This window comes from Thermobia domestica, chromosome 3 (assembly GCF_964235325.1).
Source record: "Thermobia domestica chromosome 3, izTheDome1.hap1.1, whole genome shotgun sequence".
In the NCBI taxonomy this organism is placed as follows: domain Eukaryota; kingdom Metazoa; phylum Arthropoda; class Insecta; order Zygentoma; family Lepismatidae; genus Thermobia; species Thermobia domestica.
The window spans coordinates 23,683,181-23,696,178 of NC_137456.1; the positions used below are offsets into that span (position 1 = coordinate 23,683,181).

General features: G+C 35.0%; 1 long non-coding RNA gene across 2 annotated transcripts in view; it reads right to left on the minus strand.

Moving 5' to 3' along the window:
* Positions 1–12,998, minus strand: part of LOC145681397 (uncharacterized) — a 368,906-nt gene that overhangs the window by 197,608 nt on the left and 158,300 nt on the right. For both annotated transcript variants that reach the window (XR_014130769.1, XR_014130770.1), the window contains exon 3: positions 7,342–7,410. This is a non-coding gene — a long non-coding RNA (uncharacterized LOC145681397). The remainder of the gene's footprint in view (positions 1–7,341; positions 7,411–12,998) is intronic.

Sequence of the window (12,998 nt, forward strand, 5' to 3'; positions counted from 1 at the left end):
TTTCAAGTTTTGACGCAGCAATTGCGTCCTTCGGCGTTTAAAGGTTAAACTGATTTTCCTACTTTAGTAAGGGACCGAGCGTCCTTCGGTGTTTAAAGGTTAAACTGATTTTCCTACTTTAATTAGGGACTGAGCGTCCTTCGGTGTTTAAAGGTTAAACTGATTTTCCTACTTCAATTAGGGACTGAGCGTCCTTCGCCGTTTAAAGGTTAAACTGATTTTCCTACTTTAATTAGGGACTGAGCGTCCTTCGGCGTTTAAAGGTTAAACTGATTTTCCTACTTTAATTAGGGACTGAACTATTAAGGTTTCAAGTTTTGATGCAGCAATTGCGTCCTTCGGCATTTAAAGGTTAAACTGGTTTTCCTACTTTAATCTGGGACTGAGCGTCCTTCGGCGTTTAAAGGTTAAACCGATTTTCCTACTTTAATTAGGGACTGAGCTATTAAGCTTTAAAGTTTTGACGCAGCAATTGCGTCCTTCGGCGTTTAAAGGTTAAAGTGATTTCCCTACTTTAATTAGGGACTAAGCGTCCTTCGGTGTTTAAAGGTTAAACTGATTTTTCTACTTTAATTAGGGACTGGGCGTCCTTCGGCGTTTAAAGGTTAAACTGCTTTTCCTACTTTAATTAGGGACTGAGCTATTAAGGTTTAAAGTTTTGACGCAGCAACTGCGTCCTTCGGCGTTTTGACGCAGCAACTACGGTGGCTCAGTGGTAGAGCGTTCACCTTAGGTGCTTGGGATCCCTGGTTCGATCCCAGCTCGCGCGGTGTGGACTTTGTGGTGGTCAAACATTGTGCTCATGGGTTTTTTCGGGGTTCTCCCGTTTCCTCCCACTTTTTTCATTTCACTCATTTCTCATTATCACCGTCTCCTTTAGCCTAACCGGTATAACCGTGGGACGTTAAACCTAAAGATTTTCATTATGCTTTACATCACAAGAGTAGCAGGACGACATTGTATGATTAATGAGGTAATAGCTTAAAATTGTAATTAACAATAGACTTTATAATTTTTGTGTAACTATAACAATATAGAAAGGTAAGGCATATGAGTCGATAAATAATATCGAGCTGAAGAACATGACATGTTTGAGGATAAATTCTGATGAGCAGTATTCGAAAAAAGAATTTTATGGCGTTAAAAATCATGTCGTTCGTTGTAAATCTTATCCTGTATTTGATGGTTTCTACTCTGCTACAATAGATAATTTATTTATTTACTTGTGTGTTCAGTATCTATTGTTGTTCTTGTAACAATGACACACACATTCTTAACAATGACACACATATTCCTAACTGTGACGCAGATGTTGCTTGTAACTCATTTTATTAAAGAAAAAATAAATTTTGCCATTATACAGGGGTGAAGGCCTATTACTTACGCACTAAAAAGAGTATTTCCGTACAAGTCACAAGGAATAAATAAATATACGAGGGGTGTTCAAAGACAAACAAAATTTTTCATGCACTGTCAGTGTTGCCAAGTTTTTAAACAGTAAATTTCTCGTACCAAGCTATGAAATTTCTCGGCTAGACCCCCAAAATTCTCTCTACTGAAACTAGAAGTGGTATAAATCTTCTACAACTTCCGGTTTCCATATTATTTTTAAAAATATACAACAAACTACTTGCCATGGTGTACACATGACACAGCTAATTTACTTCATATACAAAATAATCAGCCATATTACATGCACCAGTTTGATTATCAAGAACTAGTTGATTGCAGTACTTTCTTTTCGGCAACAATAACCACAATCGCAATAATCGAGGCATTCCTTTCTGCGTGTCATTACTCATTACTGTCAAGTGGTCGAAGGTTTCCTTAAGAAAATTTCCCTCGACTGACAAAATTTTCCCTTTTCTTACCAAATTTTTCCTAGTTTGTTGAGTGTCCAATTCCTATGACAGACGTTATGTGATAAGATTAAAGTAGCTTTATTAAAGGAAGTATAACCACATTTATTTGATTCATGCTTGTATTTTTTTCTTTTTTTTACTTTTTTACTTTTTCCTTCACTTTTATCGAAAAATCCCTTTTTTGCTATATTTACCTACAAAATTTCTCTAAATTAAGAGAAATTTCCCTGAAGCTACGAACACTGATTAGCGCGTAGACTTTTCTAGTTCTACATGAGTGCCATCTGTACAATTATTCTATCAACTACTTCAATTCTGTGTCTCACTACCCAGATCTACAAGTACCGTTCGTTGTCTATCTTGATTGTTTCTGATTCATTATAGTGACACAAGATATCATGCAATTTACGAAGAAAACATTTTACCATGAAAGTTTTTAGTAAAATTGCTGGGATCTAGCAAAATGCTTTTAAAAAAAGCTACGAACGCTGAAATATGTGGTCTACAATGAACAAAAAATTGAAGAAAAAAGTGTTTTCAGGTGCGCTGTGTATCTTACTGCACTTCTTCTTTCTCTCTCTCTAATATATATATATATATATATATATATATATATATATATATATATATATCACCTTTGCTTTCAAATGTGCGCAGCTGTGTAACAGACAGAGGGAGCCACCTGTTATAAAGAGCAGGTGTTTACAGAAAAGCCAAAAGAACGAACAGACGACAATACAAGAGCGCACGCGCTTTATTAAGATGGAAAAACCAGATAGCAATGAACATAAACATATATATTTTGTATGTGTGTATATATGTAAAAAAAATCCTTTTAATCCTGCTTCTCAAGCTGATATACGCTTTCCATCTAGATGCACTCTGTATACATTTTTAACATACAAGTAATTTAATTAGTTTTGTTTCAGAACATTTTAATTAACGTTACGTGGTATTTTAAATTTTAAAAAAGCAATAATTAATACAAAAGGTATAACTTAATTCTAAGATTATTAAATAGTATGAAATCCAGAAAATATTAAATTTTATAAATACAGGGTGTTCGGAAACATCGAACGCGATCCAAGTAGCAAGAAAGCTTTCAGCCAATTGGCGCGTGCTTGGCTTTTGGCTTTCTACACTTGCCCTTTCAACACGTGCTTTCATACAATTTGCATTTTTTGTACTTGCAACCTATAATTTAGATCCTTGGCAGAGTGTCATAGCATCACTGGCTGTTCATTGGCCATTGACTTGCCAACAGGTAAAACGCTTGTGTCATGCTTGAATAGAACACTGAATGCAAAGTTGCTCCTATGTAATTTCGTCAGTGGCATCCAACATGTGGCATGCTTGCACGCTCTCCTATCAAGCCGGACGCAAGCTTGCCGACTTCCAATGCAAGCTTACAGCAAGTGGTTTGCAAGTTCTCTCTGCTACTAGGAGAAACCGTGGAGAGGCAGTCCGTATCAACGTAAAGAAAGTCACATGCCACGTAAAAATGCATATTTCAGCAAAGTGCAATGAGTGTATAAAGGATTTCGCATAGGGTATAAATAAATGCCGGACATAGCTAGCTACTCGGACTGAGGTAGATCCAAAGTCGTAAAATTAAAAAAAAAAAAGACAACAAACAGTGAACACTACGGAACGCCAGCTCCACAGATCCTTGTGTTCGGAATAACACCTGGAGCAACGTAATTTTTTCACGGTTTTGGACGGCCCTAGCTCTGAAATTACTTACTTTACCCTATATATCCACAAGAACTTTTTTTTCCTTATTTTGTAGTAAGAAATCATTTCTTACAGTTTGTCAGTATAGTTCCTTAACAACCCTGTATATGCACAAACGCAATGCGAGAAATGGGGATAAACGAATCAAAATACTAACTTATTACTCTGCCATGTATAATGTAAAAAGTGAAACAAGTGACTTTAGTTTCACATTAAATGCGATAACTAAACAAAATTGAATTTCGTTTCGTAACAAATGCGATAACTGAAACACCTGAGTTTGTTTCACATTAAATGTGATAACTAAAACAAATCAATTTTGTTTTACATTGAATGTGATAACTAAGACAAGTGAGTTTCGTTTCACATTAAATGGGATAACTGAAACAAGTTAGTTTTATTTTACATTTAATGTGATAACTAAGAGAAGTGAGTTTCGTTTCACATTAAATGCGATAACTGAAACAAGTTAGTTTCGTTTCACATTAAACGGGATAACTGAAACAAGTTAGTTTCGTTTCACATTAAATGCGATAACTGAAACAAGTTAGTTTCGTTTCACATTAAGTGCGATAACTGAAACAAGTGAGTTTTGTTTTACATTGAATGTGATAACTAAGAGAAGTGAGTTTCGTTTCACATTAAATGTGATAACTGAAACAAGTTAGTTTCGTTTCACATTAAATGCGATAACTGAAACAAGTGAGTTTCGTTTCACATTAAACGCGATAACTGAAACAAGTTAGTTTCGTTTCACATTAAATGCGATAACTGAAACAAGTGGGTTTTGTTTTACATTGAATGTGATAACTAAGAGAAGTGAGTTTTGTTTCACATTAAACGGGATAACTGAAACAAGTTAGTTTCGTTTCATAAATGCGATAACTAGAACAAGTGAGTTTTGTTTCACATTAAATGTGACAAAATAATCACCCATATTACAATAGGTCAGTATCATTCCACAGTAAGTGCGATAACTGAAACAAGTCAGTTCTTTACACATTAAGATCGATACCTGGAAAAAAGTGATTCCCGTATTTCATTATTTAACTATGATGGACTTCCTAACTCGCATGGGAAACTAATCCTAAAGTCATAAGTTCCACTAATTCCGGCTTCAATATAGAAATATGGGCGAAGGTAATACCTATTTTTGGGACGTTGAACTCACAGAAGAACGCATTTCTAGTTAGGGGTATATTTCATACCTATTCTTGCAACATTGAAAACAGAAAAGGCACTTCTCGTTATTGCATGCCTATTCTTGGGACATTGAACCCACAGCAAAAAGCATTTCTCGCTATCTCATTCCTATTCTTGGGACGTTGAACCCGTAGCAAAAAACATTTTTCGCTATCCCATACCTATTTTTGGGACGGTAAACCCATAACAAAAAGCATTTCTCGCTAATGCATACCTACTCTTGGGACGTTGAACCCATAACAAAAAGCATTTCTCGTTATCTCATACCTGTTCTTGGGACGTTGAACTCATGGTAAAAAAGTATTTCTTGTTATGTCATACCTTTTCTGGAGGCATTAAACCCACAGCAAAACGCTTTCCTCGCTATCTCAATAACCAGTGGTCGAAGTGAGGCCATATGCCATACCGCCTCTGTTTTTTCAGTGATGAAGACATACCACATCTGGTTCTTCAGTGATCACGACATACCGTCACTGAAAAGTACCTTTAATAAATTCATTTTTATACATTGGAATTGACGAATAGCTTTGCACATAAAAAGAATTTAATAAGAATTTATTTCATGTGTAGAAATAGTTTCTAAGTTAACAACACTGATATTTTTGTTATCTTTCTCCTACCTTATGTTTTTAAATTAAGGTGTCTTCAAAGAAGTTCATCTAGTTTATATTTTGATGTCCCCGATTGAATTGTTTCTTTCTTACGTATGTGTGTGTCTTCTTGCCTTAATGCATATAAATGTCGTGTTTTGATCATGGGTGGTATTAGGGATTTTCTGCTGTGAAGGACGTTTCTTCCGGGGGATTTGGAATATCCTACAATCGAGTGCGGGATCCGGGAGTTTTCCCGGAGGAAATTGTTAAGATAAAGACTCGATTTTTCAGCATTTTCGTGCATAATTCTCTCTAATACAACATAAGCGGATATTTTCCCCCCAGAAAGTTGTTGGCGAGGAATCAGTCTCTCTATGCCCCCCCCCCCCTGTAACTTCAGAGACTCTTCCATGATTTTCAGTCATTATATAAACAGAAATGCAATCTTTTATACTACACACCCTCACTGTGTTTCAACATTTAGATAGCAGGTACGCCGAGTCAAAATCGTAATAAAACATACCACCTCTGCTTTTTTTTTTTTTTTTTTTTTTTCAGTGTCAATAACTATTCTTGGGACGTTGAATTCATAGCAAAAACGCATTTCTCGCAATCTCGTACTGCTTCTGCTGTTCTGGGGTTCCAATACTTAAACAGCAAGTTATTAAATATAGTACTTCTGCTTCAATAGATGGAGAGAAGTGTGGGGATGGAATCCCATTTTTGGTTTAAGATTAAACAATATCTGAAAGCATAACGGTTTCAATTCTATAAAGACCCAATATCGAAACCGGATGGGGTTAAACATATAAGAAAATAAGCATAGCCATTTTAATATTATGCATTGATTTCACTATCTTGATACCCGTGAAAAAGCACGGAGGGAGATTGTCAGCGTTTTTAGTTATTAAGAGAATGTAAAATGAATTTAAAGATCATTAAAGGATATGTTTCTATCTTCCTCTGTATTACTTGAAATGTATACACTACTAGGAGAATATCTGTTCTTCGCACAGGGAGAATACGTTTCATTTTGGGCATACAGGATTGAATTTGGATTTAAAACTGCATCGGAAGTGTCACTGTTTGTATCAGCGATCCCAAAACTAGGGATTCGACACTAATATCGATCATTTTTATATATCTCCCCCTCTTCCTCTCCACGTTTTGGGGCTGAATTAGGAATTAACCAGCATCGGAAGCGTCACTGTTCATCTCAGCGACCCCGCAAACTATGGATTCGAAACTAGTATCAGTCATTTTCGATCATTTTAAAATATCTCCTCCCTCCCCTACATTCCACCGTCAAAGTGAAACGATGAAAGCCATCGCAGGCCCGGACCTCACCTTTCATTTTTATATGTAGCTATCGATTATTACAGACGTATCCTTACCATTTGTTTTTTTTTTAATATTAAATAGTACACACTGAGAAAAATACGTTATCCGGACAGCGGCATATTGTACAAAATATACGGAATCCTTATATATACTACGGAAATCAGTACGGAACATACGTTATCCATATGCTACATACTTTTCCCGCGGTTGCAGGTTGTGCGACATCTAACAGTCTTCCTTTTATTACATACATATACATATGTTACATACGTCAGCTACATGTTACATACGTCCATCTGTATGTGAGATCCTGACCGCCTACATACAGTTCTTTCGTTCATACAGAGGGAACGTTTATTCGGAACACTTATACGGAAAAAGTACGTTTATTCGGAACGCTTATACGGGAAGTACGTATAAAATATACCTTCTTCAGTAATACGTTTGCTATACGTTAAGTCCAAAAACTACAGGATACACATGTAATTTACGTGTTTACGTACGCCCCATATGTTTTATTTCTCAGTGCATATAACAATTCAAAATTTACAGTGTTTCCGAAGCATATGTACACAGATGCCATAAATAAGAAAGTAATTTACACTTACCATTTTCAGTTCATTCGTTGTTACTACATCTGTTGCAGCCATGATTTGTGACAGTCATAGACCACTGCTCTGAAATAGATTATTGAAGTGAAATTAATAAAAGATGTAGTAGTAGTTTGGTACCAGAAAAAGAAACTGCACAGATATATATAATATATCTAACCGTACAGTGGCGTATTTACGATTTTGTTTCGGGAGGGGCTTTGCTAACTTTCGGGGGCGGGCTTTGCCTGAAAATTCTGCAAGATATTTCATATACTTTGCTATAGTAAGATTTCGGGGGGGCTTAAGCCCGGAAGCCCCCCCCCTAAATACGCCACTGTAACCGTATAAATTACGAAAACAATCCGTGAAATAATTTAATGGACATTATTTAATAAATCATAATGACGTTGATGACAGTGCACAGAAGTGAAGGTCCCTAAAAGAGGTCGCGGATACCGATATACAATTTCCGGAAACAATGAACAATGAAACAGAAAAATAAAACTTTTTTTTTGAAAGATTTTTAAAAACTGGAGAAAGGTGTGAACGAAATGTCCACCTTAGGTGCATCACTTCCAAAGGTCCCAAAAGTTAAAACTACAAGATTTGAATAATCAAAATAGTCACCGCCAGCAAAATTTACACTTTTGCTCTCTCTATCAACAAACAGTTGGCAGATTATTCCAATTTCACCGGTTTTTTTTTTTTTTTTTCTAGCTTCAACGGTCAGCTCTCACATAACGTTCGGCTTGACCCGCTACCACTCATACAAAACTGCAATTTGGGATACGAACATCGTCTCCTGCGCAAAAGACTCACTCAATACTGTTTTAGGCTGCCTAATATTGGGAGCAGAACTTTGAATTGAAATTTTGTAGACAAAAATATCCTCGTACCCTAAGCTGCAGGCTATGACGTAACCAGAAGCGGTTTCAGGGTTTTAGTGAAACAAGGTATAGTATTATGAAAAAATACAACATTTACTATATTAAGTGTTCTGAAATGATATAAGATTGATAAGTGATTGAACTCTTGCTAATTAAAATTTGTACGCCACTGATATATAGATATATAGATATAGATATAGATATATAGATAGATGAATCACAGGTTATATATATATATATATATATATATATATATATATATATATATATATATATATATATATTAGCGTTTTATTTAAGCGGTATCACATCATAGTTTGCTACACAAAATTCTAGAAATGCGATGCAAACGAAAAATTGTATCGCAAAATGCGATGTATCTATAATGATAATTAATTACTGAAGTGGGCTATTTTTGCAGCAGAAAATAGTGTTATCATTATCTTTCCTTTATAACAAAATGGTTCACTTTCGATCTTACATACAGTTAAAGCTCAGTGATTAGTCTTGTTGGACACCCGACGTTTACCTTTAGATGTCTGTTGGCTCTAAAGAACACAATCCACTACTGACTACAAAGCAAATTATTGGAAACAGACCGCAGAACTGATGACACAGACCATATCCTCCTCGACACTTTATGCTACTTGTAAAGAAAGTGGTTCAATCGACTCTCCAAATCCAAGACTCGAGCTTACTTTACAAAAAAATAGATTACTAGCTAAAATGAAATGAAATGAAATCCTTAAGTTTTATGTCCCACGGTTATGCCGGTTAGGCTAAAGGAGACGGTGATGATAAGAGATGAGTGAAATGGTGGAGTAAAGAAAGTGGGAGGAAACGGAAGAAGCCCGAGAAAACCCACGAGCCCGGTGTTTGTCTATCACGAAGTCCACACGGCGTGAGCTGGGATCGAACCTACTAACCACAATATATGACCTTAGTAGTACTCTTTTCGGCCCTCCTATTCTTTTCATATTTGTTTCAAAGTATTGGAATAAAAATAAAAAAGCTGTTTTGCTAAGCTTTCTTATTTTACATTGAAGTTACGAAAAAAAAAAAATAATGTCCGGTTTAAAATATGGAAAACGAATTGGACCCGAATAGCAATTGACTTCAATTAGACACTAGACTTTGTGTGAAATAAGTTATTTTGTTTTGTCGTAAAATAAAAAAGTTGACTTCATCGTGAGTAATTTTAATTAGGATACCCGTTTTTTCCAGTCATTACGGATTCAAAACTTAATTAAAAAAAAAAAAAAAAACTTCATATGGACACATTCAAATACAGCTACCAGCTTAAAAAATTAGTAGAATCTAGAATGTTAAAGCTAAAAGCTTTTTAAAAATGTAATTGTTGTTACTTTTCCCTTACTTCGCTTTTTATTATCCGACTTGTTTGTGAAACATAGAAAATGTTTACTGTTTCACTGTCTGAAATGATAATAGTGTTTTCTTGGCTGCCTAGAGTGCGATACAAAACTTACAAATTGCGATACGAATTTCAACAAAATCTGTATTAAATTTACGACAAATTCCAGACAATATGCATTCATTCATTGTGAAACCATACGAATAATGATTTCAAGATAATTTAAGATATCTTGCCATTTTTTCGCCAATCATTCGTTGTAATTTTACTGAATTTATTTATTTATTTATTTTTAGTAAGCGACAAGTATTCCTTCAGTTAAACTCTAACGGACGGTATTTTCCTTTAAAAAATATACCGAGAATAGTAATTTATCGTTGCTTTCAGGGCAAAGGTATGGAATACCAGCCAGCTAGGAGTAGGACTAGAGCTGAGTAAGACTCAGGTCTAGACGAGAAGTGTGTTGAACCATTGAAGATCGTTAAGTATAGGAAGAGATGCTCTTTCAAGCGAAGAGAGAGAAAAAAAGTTGTCGCTCGCCGGTGTATATTTAGTCAAGGCACGAGGACCCTAAAAATACCACAAGCTTTTAAGCCTAACGAGAATACGAAGGTTGTGGGTTCGAATTCACACACACAAAATAGAAGCCAAAAATAAATAACTACTTTTAAAAAGTGCCTGTCTGGGAAAGAAACCACAATCCAATATTTTCTTTTATTACAATGCTTTTAATAGATTTTTTTAATTATTATTATTCGTAGCGTCAAATCTTATAACTTATATTTCACACTTCGATGTGATTTCAGAGATGTTCACACTAGATCTCTGAATTTGTGTACATATACGTAAACCCTATGACACAAATACAATATTTTCACATTGTGTTGTAATAAGATTAAGATTATAACCATTTGGTGTAAGTTAATGTTTAAGTCACGTTTCTTACCCCTCAACCTCAGGAAGAGCGCTCATGCTTTAATCTTAAGGTCTTAATGCTTTATTTTAGCCCACTAAAAATGTATTTTGTTGTTTTTAGTGCATTTTATAAAAACATGGTTAAGGATGCTCTAATCTTAGTCTTACTGATTTATTTTAGCCCACTAAAAATGTATTTTGTTGTTTTTAGTGCATTTTTATAGAAGAATGGTTAAGGATGCTTTAATCTTAGTCTTATTTCTTTATTTTAGTCCACACATACAGAAACAATTTTTCGAAGCGAGACATCACTATTATTACACAACTTCGAGGCTAGCCAGCCTTAAGGAGCTTTATCCCGGAAAAATTAAAACACCGCTAATTTTACAGTAATTATGCGATATCTTCAAATAGATAAAATAAAATCGAAATGTGGAACAAGAGCACCCTAGACAATATAATTTTACATGAGATATCGTTATCACGACCCACTTATCTGCTTTCGATTTCTGGCCATTTTGAAAATCGGCACTTATTTTCGTGTTTCTGAATGGCTGGAAACGGAAAGCCACTAGGTGACTTGTGATTACGGTACCTCACGCAAAATATTGTTGTCTAGGGTGCTCTTGTTCCGCATTTCAATTATCTTTTATCTATTTGAAGATATCACATAATTACTGTAAAATTAGCGGTATTTTAATTTCGCCGGGATGAGGCCTCCTAAGAATTGTCTCATGCACATCTGTGATTGAAATATCAAGAAATTCTAGTGTCGAATAGTATCGATATATCGATTAATAATCTTTTCGATAATTGAATATATAGATTTATATATCGAAATGTTACCCAACTCTATTCTGAGGGAGGACCGCGGTGGTTCAGTGCTAGGGCGTCCATCTGTGTGTAGGGGGATCCCTGGTTCGAACCCAGCTCGCGCCAAGTGGGTTGTTGTAGTGGATAAATACCGTGTGCATGGGTTTCCCCTGGATTTTTCTTTTTCCTCCCGCTATTGTCATTCCACCATTTTATTCATTACTCATCAGCACAGTCTTCTTTAGCTCGCACAGTATAACCACGGAACGTAAAAGATTTCATTTCATTTTTATTCTGAGAGACATGACTGAAGATATGATGAAGAGATAAGGTAGAGAGGGAACAATATTAAACTACTGAATGATAGTCGAATGGATATTACAAGAAACACACAACTTACCACAACGTCATTTATAAACTCAGTCAAAACCCAAGAAGAGGATAATGGATAACTTCGTAAGAAACACAAAAACTGTCACCCAAAAACTACATTCAATGACAATCTCTAAAAACTGATGGTTTTAATAGAGTTACCATATGATATAATAGAAGGAAGAACACATTTAGTTTTCACAGATTTGTTGCTCGACAACTGTCTTAATGGTATAGCGAGACAAGTCCATACAATAAACTTTTATAATATCGACTACGGAAATATGTTTCTATCCATCGCACTTCCAAGTGGAAAAAAAAATGTACTTCCTTGGAAACTAAAAATTGCAACAATATTAGCATTAACAATTATTTACATGTACTAGTACTTACATACATACAGTATATTTAAATAAGTGTAATTTTAATATTTTTGCATCAGTTGTCTGTACTTCCCTTCCCCCCAAGAAGAATACATTCCCCAATTTACTCACTCGGACCATAATAGGGCCGGAAAAAGAAAACATGTCGAGGTAAAAGAGGACTTTAGCAATCATAGGTATTAAAGAAAATAAGTTATTCAGAAACAGTTAAAATATACAGTTATCCAAAACGAGAGTAAAGTATTAAAAAAAAAAAAAAAAGTTCTATCACATTGATTGTGAATCCAAAAATTGCAGGTGGCTGAAATCCATGATCAAGTAAATTTCTAAAAACTCCTGGTATATTAAAGAAAATGAGTTATTGAGACACAGTCAAAATAAGCACTTATCCAAAACGAGGGAAAAGCATTAAAAAGCTCTTATCACATTGACTGTGAATCTGAAATTTACAGATGGCTAAAATCCGTGATAAAGTAAATTCCTAAAAACTTTAGGTATACTAAAGAAAATAAGTTATTCAGACACAGTCAAGATAAGCACTTATCCTAAACGAGAATAAAACATTAAAAAAGCTCTATCACTTTGATCGTGAATCCAAAACTTGCAAGTGTCTGAAATCCATGATAAAGTAAATTCCCAAAAACTGCCAATATATTACAGAAAATAAGTTATTCAGAAACAGTCAAGATAAAAGCTTACCCACAACGTAATCCATTTTTAACAAAACATAACTATTTATCACATTTTTTTGTCACTTCAAACTCTGAACTCTGGATTCCATGACAAACGAAATCCCAAGCGACATCATCTATTGATGTCTCCCAGCACATTAACTGTTCACAACTAGATACCACCGTATACAACTCCCAGTACACAGGTTATTAGCATTTTTTTTTTTTTTAAACACTGACCACACTATATTTCCACCTA